The sequence below is a fragment of the Oncorhynchus nerka genome, linkage group LG5 (assembly GCF_034236695.1).
Source record: "Oncorhynchus nerka isolate Pitt River linkage group LG5, Oner_Uvic_2.0, whole genome shotgun sequence".
Classification (NCBI taxonomy): domain Eukaryota; kingdom Metazoa; phylum Chordata; class Actinopteri; order Salmoniformes; family Salmonidae; genus Oncorhynchus; species Oncorhynchus nerka.
The window spans coordinates 27693466-27707710 of record NC_088400.1 but is presented as its reverse complement, the minus strand read 5'-3'; positions in this window follow the sequence as shown (position 1 = coordinate 27707710).

The window sequence follows — 14245 nt, the reverse complement described above, 5'->3', positions numbered from 1 at the left end:
GCTGCACCTCGGTCCTCCTCTCTTTCTCCAGATGACAAGCATTACATAGGGTCAGCGTACTCTCAAATGTTGTTTTTTTGCCATCAATGTAAGCCTTCCACACACACAATATATGATACATTTATTGAACATAAGAATGAGTATGAGTTATTGTTACAACCCGGCTCGTGGGAAGTGACAAAGTGTTCTTATAGGACCAAGGCACAAATAATAATAATATAATCAATAATTCTGCTCTTTATTTAACCACCCTACATATAAAACCTTATTTGTTCATCAAAAATGGTGAATAACTCACCATAGGTTAATGAGAAGGGTGTGCTTGAAAGAATGAACATAACTCTGCAGTGTTGGGTTCTATTGGAGAGTCTCAGTGTTAAATCATTTTCCACACACAGTCTGTGCCTGTGTTTAGTTTTCATGCTAGTGAGGGCCGAGAATCCACTCTCACATAGGTACGTGGTTGCAAAGGGCATCAGTGTCTTAACAGCGCAATTTGCCCAAAGCGGGATACTCTGAGCGCAGCCCAATCCAGAAATCTGGCAGTGGCTTTTGATTAAATTCAATTTTCACAGAACGGCAATTTTCACAGACTCTGTCACGTCTGTCACATGCTCAGTGTGAACCTGCTTTCATCTGTGAAGATGGCCAGTGGCGAATTTGCCAATCTTGGTGTTTTCTGGTAAATACCAAACGTCCTGCATGGTGTTGGGCTGTAAGCACAACCCCCACCTGTGGACGTCGGGCCCTCATACCACCCTCATGGAGTCTGTTTCTGACCGTTTGAGCAGACACATGCACATTTGTGGCCTGCTGGAGGTCATTTTGCAGGGCTCTGGCAGTGCTCCTCCTGCTCCTCCTTGCACAAATGCGGAGGTAGCGGTCCTGCTGCTGGGTTGTTGTCCTCCTACGGCCTCCTCCACGTCTCCTGATGTACTGGCCTGTCTCCTGGTAGCGCCTCCATGCTCTGGACACTACGCTGACAGACACAGCAAACCTTCTTGCCACAGCTCGCATTGATGTTCCATCCTGGATGAGCTGCACTACCTGAGCCACTTGTGTGGGTTGTAGACTCCGTCTCATGCTACCACTAGAGGGAAAGCACCGCCAGCATTCAAAAGTGACCAAAACATCAGCCAGGAAGCATAGGAACTGAGAAGTGGTCTATGGTCACCACCTGCAGAACCACTACTTTATTCGGGGTGTCTTGCTAATTGCCTATAATTTCCAACTGTTGTCTATTCCATTTGGACAACAGCATGTGAAATTTATTGTCAATCAGTGTTGCTTCCTAAGTGGACAGTTTGATTGAGAAACAAAGGCCTTGGTGGAAATCTTGAAATTGAGCTTAAAAACAACCAACCTAAAGCTATGAATGTACCTAGTAAGGTAACATAGCTAGCTAGCACTCCTGTCAGGTAGCTAGCATGCTACATTTACCCATAGCTGGCTAGCTAGTTTTATAGTTTGGTCATTTATTCCAATAAATTTGAAGCTAGTTAGGTTTTATAGGTTCCTCACTACCAGACTAAGCCAATTTGCCAATGCTAAAATCAATGTCATCTATATATATTTTTTATTAACCCTTGTGTAGTTTTTCATTCTGTATAGTCCCCTTGTCCTAACGGTCAAAGATGACCCGCCTTCACTAAACCTCTAAAATAAAGCAGCTTTTAATTGAATTTTAAACCCCAAATCTATTTTGCATGAAGAAACAATCTGTCATTCATCACAAACGTTGTGAATATCTGGGTTTTCCCTCTTCACAATGCAGAAAGACTGCATTTAATCAGTGGACAGCACTCATTATTATTACAACACACCTGTTATAGTTATTGTAATAATTGTTTATTATTATTATTATTATTTATAAAGCTACTGCAAGCAATAGCACTTGTATAGCCTAAGAAAGTAGCAGAAATGTGCAATGACAATAACAGTCTTGAACTTTTTTGGCAACATCATGATATATTCTTATATACTGTACAATGAGGAATTCAACTACAAAATACTAGTTTTCTCCCATTTTTTGAATCATTGCCCCCACCCACAAGGTGTATAAACAACAACAATAAATAAGAATAAATAAGATAATAGTTACAAAACTATAACGTGAAGAACATAAATCAATCAACTCTAATTAGCACATGTAGGACAGTATGCAAGTGTGTGTGCATGGACTTTGCAGATGTATTTCTCACATGTACAGCACACAGTATTTGTTTTACAGTCCTTCTTTGGGGGGCAAAATTGGCATCTCCTCCTCTTGCCTGCCCCAGCTGCAGCCTTAGGTGGATCAGGACAAGATTCAGCCCCCTGAACAGCTTTCACAAGCTCTGCAGAGGCTGCTGTGCGGGCGAGGGGCTCCCTTCTTTGAATGTGTGAGGTTACAAGTGCCTTTCCCAGCTGCTCCACCCTCGTCTTGTTCCACTTATCAGGCATCCAGGTAGGGTTGATCTTGTTCCATATCACTAAGGCATTATATGAGGACACATCAATGATGTTATGGAAGATGACCAGGGGCCAGCGGGCAGTCATCCTCCTGCAGCTGCACGTTCCAATCACCTTGTCCAGGTTGTCTATGCCTCCTTTGTTGTGGTTGTAGTCCAGGATGATGACTGGCTTCCTGTCCTCACGATCACTAATCTCAGCCGTTTTGTGCAGTGTGCTCAGGAGGACCACATTCTTGTTCCTCAATGGGAGGTAAGAAAGTAGAGTGGTGGTGTGGGTGAAGGCAAACTTTGATGAGAAGGCCTCTCTCCCACTTGTTGTGAGGAGTACAGGGGTGAGCTCAGGCTTCTTTCTAACTTTGCAGACCATGGTGATCTTCCTCTTCAGGAGCTGCTGACTGAGTTCAATCAGTAGCACACATAATCTAAATGCCTCATTGTTTGTGTGTGTGTGTGTGTGTGTGTGTGTGTGTGTGTGTGTGTGTGTGTGTGTGTGTGTGTGTGTGTGTGTGTGTGTGTGTGTGTGTGTGTGTGTGTCTTTGTGGTTTTAGTGGTGTGTAAATGGTTTTATAACTGCCTGGTCAAAAATGGCCCTAAGACAGTCTTTGTAACCTGGTGGTGTACAGCTTTCATGGAAATATGTACAAAGGAGATGTTTAACTTTTTCGAGTCACTAGGAAAAGTCATACATTTCAAGTTGAAAAAATATAATTTAGGGGGGTTTCTTTGCTGTTAAACATAGTGGTGGGTCATATTTTTTACCTTTAAGACAGTACAAGGGTTAAGCTAGCTTCATAATTTTGTCTGACATGCCGAAAATGCAGCCGTCATATGCTTCAGCCACCGAAGTATGAGTACAGTTTGCATTGAATTGTGGGTCATATCAACCCCACAAGTGATCATGGTTCTTCACTCGCTACCTCAAGCTGAATCGAGAGCTGAGGGGGTAACGTTAGTGAAATGCACCTCCACTTCAGATGGCAGTCAAACTGCATCCGGCTGAGGGGTCAAAAATAACATGTTTGGACTGCAGGCCCTGTCTTATTTCCCTGCTCAGACATTGCATGCATTAACCAATGGTTGTGTGCCACGTTATCGACTGTGTCTTCTTGTTATGCCTCAAACACTCCTCCATGCTTGACCAGGACATGCTTACAGTTGAGCCTGTGAAAAATAAATGGAATGTGGTACCTTCAATTCAAAAGAGCATGATTGAATGTACAATGCTTAACAGAAACCTCAAGGATTAATGAGCGTAATACTGAGTCTACACTCTTTCTCTTAAATTACAAGATTTATCTAATGATTTGATGTTTTTTAACAAATTATTATTATGTCTATAAGTTATTTGTTTACTGTTTATTTAAGCATGGTTGATCAGAATAAAATGTATCGGTTAAAGGACCGCTCATGATGTGTCTCTATCCCAAAATATGTTTTCATTTTTTTAATCACCCTACCGAATTTCTAGCCACAGTCAATACATAAAATAGATATGTGCGTCAGTGGTCCCTTTGGTGATAGGGAAAATGTTTCTAGAACATGGTTCTAAAGTTACCTCACCGAAACTGGGGTAAGGTTTGAAGGTCAGTATCATTGATTCTAGGTTTCTAGGTGCATCTAGCACCTGCTTCATCATCTTATTTTCTCAGACTTCTGGGGAATTTTTTCTTTTTGACATATTGCCTCACCTTTCTGTGTGGTCTGGCATCACTTTGCCAGTGTTTCCTAGTGATTGAAATAGCCTAAAAGACAGCATCAATCATCTATATTATATAGGGAATCATTCTCTCTGAAGCTTTATTTACTGCAGGTAAATAACCTCACCCTTGTGATTCATACTTACATTTCAGCACATAGTAGGATAGGTATAAAAGGAATAATTCTCTCTGAGCTTTATTTACTGCAGGTAAATAACCTCACCCTTGTGCTTCATACTTACATTACAGCACATAGTAGGATAGGTATAAAAGGAATAATACTCTCTCAGAAACCCTATTTACACAAGGTAAATAACCCAAAGGTTTTATAATTACTTTTTCTCTCTGGAGCACATGCCACCTTCATACACCTCACACTGAGCCCATTTTAGGGAGGGGAAGAGCAGTCATTACTACTCTCATAATCATGACTTATATACTGTATCTCTTAATAGTGTCTTACTATCTCATTATTATGACTTACATATCTGTATGAGCTCCATTCAAGACTATCCTATCAACGTGATCTGAAGAACTATAATATCCTATGTTTCTCTGAGTTGTGGCTGAACAAGAAAATGGTAAATATAAATCTAGCTGTTTTTTCTTTACATCGGCCTCACAGAACGGCAGAGTTGGTAAAGCTCAAGGGAGGGTGCGTGTGTATTTGTATTTATTATGGATTACCATTAGCTGCTGGCAAAGCAGCAGCTACTCTTCCTGTGTTCCAGCTAAATTAAGGCAGTTTATACCATTTTAAAAACATTACAATACATTCACAGATTTCACAACACACTATGTGCCCTCAGGCCCCTAATCCACCACTACAACATACTGTATCTACAGTACAGTACTAAATCCATGTGTATGTATAGTGCGTCTGTTATCGTGTGTGTGTGTGTTTGTCTGTGTTTATGCATGTGTCTGTGCCAATGTTTGTGTTGCTTCACAGTCCCCGCTGTTCCATGAGGTTTTTTTTTTAATCTGTTTTTGAAATCTAATTTACCTGCTTGTGTCAGTAACTTGATGTGGAATAGAGTTCCATGTAGTCATTGCTCTATGCAGTACTTTGTGCCTCCCATAGTCTGTTCTGGACTTGGGGACTGTGAAGAGACCTCTTGTGGGATGTCTTGTGGGGTATGCATGGGTGTCTGAGCTGTGTGCAAGTAGTTTAGACAGACAGTTCGTGTATTCAACATGTCAATATCTCTCATAAATAAAAGTAATGATGAAGTCAATCTCTCCTCCACTTTCACCCAGGAGAGACTGACATGCATAGTATTAATATTAGCTCTCTGTGTACATCCAAGGGCCAGCCGTGCTGCCCTGTTCTGAGCCAATTGCAATTTTCCTAAGTTATTTTCTGTAGCACCTGACCACACAACTGAACAGTAGTCAAGGTATGACAAAACTAGGGCCTGTAGGACCTGCCTTGTTGATAGTGTTGTTAAGAAGGCAGAGCATCGCTTTATTATAGACAGACTTCTCCCCATCTTAGCTACTATTGCATCAATATGTTTTAGCCATGACAGTGTACAATCTAGGGTTACTCCAAGCAGTTTAGTCATCTCAACTTGCTCAATTTCCACATTATGTATTACAATATTTAGTTGAGGTTTAGGGTTTAGTGAGTGTTTTCTTACAAATACAATTCTTTAAGTTTTAGAAATATTTTGGGCTAATGTCCCGACTTCCACCGAAGTCGGTCCCTCTCCTTGTTCAGACGGCGTTCGATGTCACCGGTCTTCTATCCATCGCCGCTCCACCTTTCATTTTCCATTTGTTTTGTCTTGTTTTCTCGCACACCTGGTTCACATTCCCTCATCAGACTAAATGTATATTACCCTCTGTTTCCCCCATGTCTGTGTGTGGAATTGTTTTTTGTGTGGGGTGTTACGCTACAGGCTGGCTTGCGCTAGGTTTGTTTCAAACCTAGGTTTGTTTGTCTTGTTTAATCCGATTCATGTTACCGTGGTTGTGCTTTGTGCTGCCTCGCCTGTGCCTTTGGGCCAGGGTGTAAATTAAAGTTCTCCGGTTATCACCCATCTCTGCTCTCCTGCGCCTGACTTCCCGGAAACCAGTCACTCACCCCGTTACAGAATTCCACACCCATCAATGGAGTCAACAGGAGCGGGTGCCCCCGTCGTGGGGGTAGAGGAGCACGTCCGGGAGCACGCGGCGATGCTTCACCATCTCGGCGCTGTGATGAACCGTGTCGTCCAGACTATGGACCGCTGGGAGAGACAGGGAGTCCCTCCAGCGCCTCCACGCCTCCAGATTTCAAAAACAGATTAAAAAAACACCTTATGGAACAACAAGGACTGTGAAGAAACACACACACAGGTACAGATACACGCATATTCACACATACATTTTGTGTTGTAGATATGTGGTGGTGTGACAGTGTTATATGATGTACTGTTTTATGTTTTGTTTTATGTGTAATATAAGTGTCTTAATGTGTTTGGACCGCAGGAAGAGTAGCTGCTGCCTTAGCAGGAACTATTGGGGATCCCTATAAAATACAAATACAGGGCTTGCAAACTATTATGGATTATAAAGGGAAACTCAGCCGGAGAGCTGTCCAGGAATGCGAGTCTACCAGACAAGCTAAATACCTTCTATGCTGCTACGAGGCTAGCAACACTGAACCATGCATGAGAGCACCAGCTGTTCCGGACGACTGTGTGATCACGCTCTCTGTAGCCGATGTGAGTAAGACCTGTAAACAGGTTAACATTCACAAGGCCACAAAGCCAAACTGATTACCAGAAACGCGTACTCAGAGCATGCACTGACCAACTGGCAAGTGTCTTCACTGACATTTTCATTCTCTCCTTGAACCAGTCTGTAGTACCTACATGTTTTAAGCAGACCACCATAGTCCCTGTGCCTAAGAATATCAAGGTAGCCTGTTTAAATAACTATTGCCCCGTAGCACTCACATCTGTAGCCATGAAATGCTTTGAAAAGCTGGTCATGGCTCACATCAACCCCATAATCTCAGACACCCTGGACCCACTCCAATTTACATACCGCCCTAACAGATCCCCAGATGAAGCAATCTCTATTGCACTCCAAGACAAAGGAGCTGATCGTAGACTACAGAATGGCTGAGCACGGCCCCATCCACATTGACAGGGCTGTAGTGGAGCATGTCGAGCACTTTAAGTTCCTCTGTGTCCATATCACTAAGGAATTATCAAGGTCCACACACACCAACACTGTCATGAAGAGGACACGACAACGCCTCTTTCCCCTCAGGAGGCTGAAAAGATTTGGCATGAGCCCTCAGATCCTCAGAAAGTTTTACTGCTGCACCACAGAGAGCATCTTGACTGGCTGCATCACTGCTTGCTATGGGAACTGCTTGGCATCCAACCGCAAGGCACTACAGGGGGTAGTACGTATGGCCCATTGCATCACTGGGACTGAGCTCCCTGCCATCCAGGATCTCTATACCAGGCGGTGTCAGAGGAAGGGCCTAAAAATGGTCAAAGACTCCAGCCACCCAAGTAGGGCTGGGCACTGTGGCCTATAAATCATATCTAACTTTGTCTAAGCTTTGTTGCACAATTGAAGGTCAATACACTGCATTTCAAACAGTCAGGAATAATCTAATGAATTCAGGGCTTATAAAATGATACCTAGGCTAAACATAAGCCTTCAACCATAAGACCCACTAATAATTTAATTATTTTATCAAAATAATTTGTTTGCAATAATCATTGATCTGGCTTTCAAGTCTGTCTATGAAAATGCAGTTTTTGTTACAAATCTAACCAGAACCATGCACAATGCACATCCATATAGAAAATGAACATAGGTCTCTTAAGCACAAGTCCACTGCTAGTGAGTAGCCAGTTAGTCTTTATATTTAAAGTCTAGCCAACGTGGATCTATTTGCTTGCTAACAATGAATACACCTTCCTGTCTATATCTAACTGTTTGAACAACAGCCTGTTCACTTTGTTTAGATGTTGAAATCAAGTGGCCTGCCTGGATAGGAAGATGATTATTTCTCAGAATGAGAAAGAGTTGCCAATTCCTTATGCAAATAGATATTTTTATGCTCATTGGATTAAATACATTTTTGTCTCACCCATCTACACACAATACCCCATAATACCAGAAGTGTAAATACTTCATTAAATTAGATATTTGTCTACATCATTTTGAAAGAAAATCAAAAAATGTCTAAGAACATGTTTTCAGACATTTAAAAAAAAAAATCTAAATTAAATAGAGAAATATCTCATTTAATTAAATATTTACACTCCTAAGTGAATACATGTGAGAATCACCTTTGGCAGCGATTACAGCTGTGAATCTTTCTGGGTAAGTCTGTAAGAGCTTTGCACACCAGGATTGTACAATATTTGCTCATTATTATTTAATTTTTATTCTTCAAGCTTTGTCAAGTTGATTGTTGATCACAGCCATTTCCAAGTATTGCTATAGATTTTCAAGCCAATTTATGTCAAAACTGTAACTTGGCCACTCAGGAACATTCAATGTTGTCTTGATATTGTAAGCCACTCCAGTGTAATTTTGGCCTTGTGTTTTAGGTTATTGTCCTGCTGAATTGTGACTTTGTCCCCCAGTGTCTGTTGAAAAGCAGACTCAACCAGATTTTGCCTGTACTTAGCTCTATTCCATTTCCTATCCTTGCCAATGACAAGCATATCCATAACATGATGCAGCCACCACCATTCTTGAAAATATGAAGAGTGGTACTCAGTGATGTGTTGTCTTGGATTTTCCCCAAACATGATGCTTTGTATTCAGTTTTACTTGAATGCCTTTTTGCAAACAGAATGCATTTTATGTATACTTTTATTATATACAGGCTTTCTTCTTTTCACTCTCTCATTTAGGTTATTATTGTGGAGTAACTACAATGTTGTTGATGCATCCTCAGTTTTCTCCTATTACAGCCATTAAACTCAAAAACTGTTTTAAAGTCACCATTGGGCTCATGGTGAAATCCCTGTGCGGTTTTCTTCCTCTCCGGCGACTGAGTTAGGAAGGACACCTGTATCTTTGTAGTGACTGGGTGTATTGCTACACCATCCAAAGTGTAATTAATAACTTCACCATGCTCAAATGGATATTTAATGTCTGCTTTTTTATTTTTACCCAATCAATCAATCAATCAATCAACATGTATTTTTAAAGCCCTTCTTACATCAGCTGATGTCACAAAGTGCTGGAGAGAAACCCAGCCTAAAACCCCAAACAGCAAGCAATGCAAGTGTAGAAGCACGGTGGCTAGGAAAAACTCCCTAGAAATGCCAGAACCTAGGAAGAAACCTAGAGAGGAACCAGGCTTTGAGGGGGTGCTCCTATCACTAGGTGCTCTTCTTTGCGAGGCATTGGAAAACCTCTCTGGTCTTTGTGGTTAAATCTGTTTGAAATTCACTGCTTGACTGAGGGATCTTACAGATAATTATATGTGGGGGGGTACAGAGAGGAGGTAGTCATAAAAAATCATGTCAAACTATTATTGCACACAGAGTCCATGTAACTTATGTGACTTGTTAAGCACATTTTTACTAATCAACTTATTTAGGCTTGCCATAAGTTTTTTTTGACTCAAAACATTCCAGCTTTTCATTTATCAATTTGTAAAAAATTAAAAAACATAATTCCATTTTGACATTATGGGGTATTGTGTGTAGGCCAGTGACACAGAATCTCAATTTAATCCATTTGAAATTCAGGCTGTAACACAACAAAATGTGAAAAAAGTAAAGTGATGTGAATAGAACCAACTTTCTGAAGGCATTGTACATATCTACATTTGTCACGTTCGTCGTATGGAGGAGACCAAGGCGCAGCATGATATGAATACATATTACTTTTAATAAAGACGGACACTAAAAAAACTTACAAAACAACAAACCGAACGAATAATACTAGTACAGGCAAATAGACATAGACAATAACCCACGAAATACCCAAAGAAGATGGCTGCCTAAATATGATTCCCAATCAGAGACAACGATAAACACCTGCCTCTAATTGAGAACCAATCTAGGCAACCATAGACATATATAAACACCTAGATGATAAACAACCCTATAAACCTACAAAACCCCTAGACAGTACAAAAACACATACATCACCCATGTCACACCCTGACCTAACCAAAACAATAAAGAAAACAAAGAATACTCAGGTCAGGGCGTGACAACATTACCTTAATTACCTCGTACCCCTGCACATCGACTCGGCACTGGTACCTCGTGTATATAGCCAAGTTATTGTTACTCATTGTGTATTTATTCCTTGTGTTATTATTTCTCTATTTTTCTATTGTTTCTCTTTTTTTCTCTCTGCATGGTAGGGAAAGGCCCATAAGTACGCATTTCACTGTTAGTCTACACCTGTTGTAACGAAGCATGTGACAAATTTGATTTGATTGATTTTACTTACTATCACATAACTATAATGACTTAGTATCGCATGACTTACAATATCATTATTATCACTATCTCATATGACTTATTATCTCATAATTATGACATGGTATTTAATTATTATGACCTACATATCTAATAATTATGACTTACTGGAAGCATATTGATCTCATCCCGTCAGTAGAGGATGCCTGGTAATTTTTTTTAAATGCCTTCCTCACCATCTTAAATAAGCATGCCCCATTCTAGAAATTTAGAACCAGGAACAGATATAGCCCTTGGTTCTCTCCAGACCTGACTACCCTTAACCAACACAAAAACATCCTATGGCGTTCTGCATTAGCATCGAACAGCCCCCGTGATATGCAACTTTTCAGGGAAGCTAGAAACCAATATACACAGGCAGTTAGAAAAACCAAGGCTAGCTTTTTCAAGCAGAAATTTGCTTCCTGCAACACAAACTCAAAAAAGTTCTGGGACACTGTAAAGTCCATGGAGAATAAGAACACCTCCTCCCAGCTGCCCACTGCCCTGAAGATAGGAAAAACTGTCACCACCGATAAATCCACTATAATTGACAATTTCAATAAGCATTTTTCTACGGCTGGCCATGCTTTCCACCTGGCTACCCCTACCCCGGTCAACAGCACGGCACCCCCCACAGCAACTCGCCCAAGCCTTCCCCATTTCTCCTTCTCCCAAATCCAGTCAGCTGATGTTCTGAAAGAGCTGCAAAATCTGGACCCCTACAAATCAGCCGGGCTAGACAATCTGGACCCTTTCTTTCTAAAATGATCTGCCGAAATTGTTTCCACCCCAATTACTAGCCTGTTCAACCTCTCTTTCGTGTCGTTTGAGATTCCCAAAGATTGGAAAGCAGCTGCGGTCATCCCCACTTCAAAGGGGGGGGACACTCTTGACCCAAACTGCTACAGACCTATATCAATCCTACCCTGCCATTCTATGGTCTTCAAAAGCCAAGTCAACAAACTTGGCTTTCGCTATGCAATCTGGTTTCAGAGCTGGTCATGGGTGCACCTCAGCCACGCTCAAGGTCCTAAACGATATCTTAACCGCCATCGATAAGAAACAATACTGTGCAGCCGTATTCCTTGACCTGGCCAAGGCTTTCGACTCTGTCAATCACCACATCCTCATCGGCAGACTCGACAGCCTTGGTTTCTCAAATGATTGCCTCGCCTGCTTCACCAACTACTTCTCTGATAGAGTTCAGTGTGTCAAATCGGAGGGTCTGTCGTCCGGGCCTCTGGCTGTCTCTATGGGGGTGCCACAGGGTTCAATTCTTGGACCGACTCTCTTCTCTGTATACATCAATGATGTCACTCTTGCTGCTGGTGATTCTCTGATCCATCTCTACACAGACGACACCCTTCTGTATACTTCTGGCCCTTCTTTAGACACTGTGTTAACAACCCTCCAGACGAGCTTCAATGCCAAACAACTCTCCTTCCGTGGCCACCAATTGCTCTAAAATACATGTCAAACTAAATGCATGCTCTTCAACCGATCGCTGCCTGCACCTGCCCGCCTGTCCAACATCACTACCCTGGACGGCTCTGACTTAGAATATGTGGACAACTACAAATACCTAGGTGTCTGGTTAGACTGTAAACTCTCCTTCCAGACTCACATCAAACATATCCAATCCAAAGTTAAATCTAGAATTGGCTTCCTATTTCGCAACAAAGCATCCTTCACTCATGCTACCAAACATACCCTTGTAAAACTGACCATCCTACCAATCATCGACTTTGGCGATGTCATTTACAAAATAGCCTCCAATACCCTACTCAATAAATTGGATGCAGTCTATCACAGTGCCATCAGTTTTGTCACCAAAGCCCCATATACTACCCACCACTGCGACCTGTACACTCTCATTGGCTGGCACTCGCTTCATACTCGTCGCCAAACCCACTGACTCCAGGTCATCTACAAGACCCTGCTAGGTAAAGTCCCCCCTTATCTCAGCTCGCTGGTCACCATAGCAGCACCCACCTGTAGCACGCGCTCCAGCGGGTATATCTCTCTGGTCACCCCCAAAACCAATTCTTCCTTTGGCCGCCTCTCCTTCCAGTTCTCTGCTGCCCATGACTGGAACGAACTACAAAAATCTCTGAAACTGGAAACACTTATCTCCCTCACTAGCTTTAAGCACCAGCTGTCACAGTAGCTCACAGATTACTGCACCTGTACATAGCCCATCTATAATTTAGCCCAAACAACTACCTCTTTCCCTACTTTATTAATTTATTTAGCTCCTTTGCACCCCATTATTTCTATCTCTACTTTGCACATTCTTCCACTGCAAATCAACCATTCCAGTGTTTTACTTGCTATATTGTATTTACTTTGCTACCATGGCATTTTTTTTTGCCTTTACCTCCCTTATCTCACCTCACTTGCTCACATTGTATATAGACTTATTTTTCTACTGTATTATTGACTGTATGTTTGTTTTACTCCATGTGTAACTCTGTGTTGTTGTATGTGTCGAACTGCTTTGCTTTATCTTGGCCAGGTCGCAATTGTAAATGAGAACTTGTTCTCAACTTGCCTGCCTGGTTAAATAAAGGTGAAATAAATAAATAAAAATAGTATCTCATTTTTATCGCTATATCATAAATATGACTTACTATCTCATAATTATGACTTTAAATCTCATAATAATGACTTACAATCTCATTATTATGACTTACTATCTCGTAATTATGACTTTATCTCTAATAATAGGATTTACAATCTCATAATTATGACTTACTATCTCATTATTATCACTAGCTCATAAATATGACTTACTATCTCATAATTATGACTTTATATCACATAATAATGACTTTGTATTTCTTAATTAGGACATAGTATCTCATTATTATGACTTACATATCTCATAATTATGACTTACTATCTCACAATAATGACTTACTTTCTCACAACAATAACTTAGTATCTCATAATTATGACTTAGTAATCCATTATTATGACTTACATATCTAATAATTATGACTTACTTTCTCATAATGACTTGCTATCTCATAATTACTTTATATCTCATAATAATGACTTACAATTTCATAATTATGACTTACTATCTCCTTATTATGACTGACTATCCCATAATGACTTACTATCTCATAATTATGATTTACTATTGCATAACTCCTAGTCAGATTTTTTTTTTTTTTTTTTTGGGGGGCTTCCATAAATTCCACTTCTTTAAAGACCTTATTGTTTTCTAGATGTGCTCTTGACTAGAAATAATATTACCAACACAAATGACTGTTCCTTGTTTAACTTTCTCAACGGCACCAGATTGCTATAATTTATGTGATTAGCTGAAAATACCTAGCTGATATGTAAAATACCTATCCAGGCGTTGTAAAATATGGTATGCGTCAGCAATGTCTGGGCAGGAGAATACAACCTAATAAGTGTTAAGAGGGAGGATAATGTCAAACAGGCTAGGATTTTTTTTCACGAAAAAGATCTGTGAATCAGTGAGGCAATAGATGGCACCAGTGAACCGCTGTAACACTGGTGACACTTATTACAATGACGCGGTCAATATAGTAGCCTATGTAGAAATAACTGTCACCAAAATTAAACCGACATTTGTTAAAAATGGGTTCTCTAATGCCAAGTCCCAAACGCA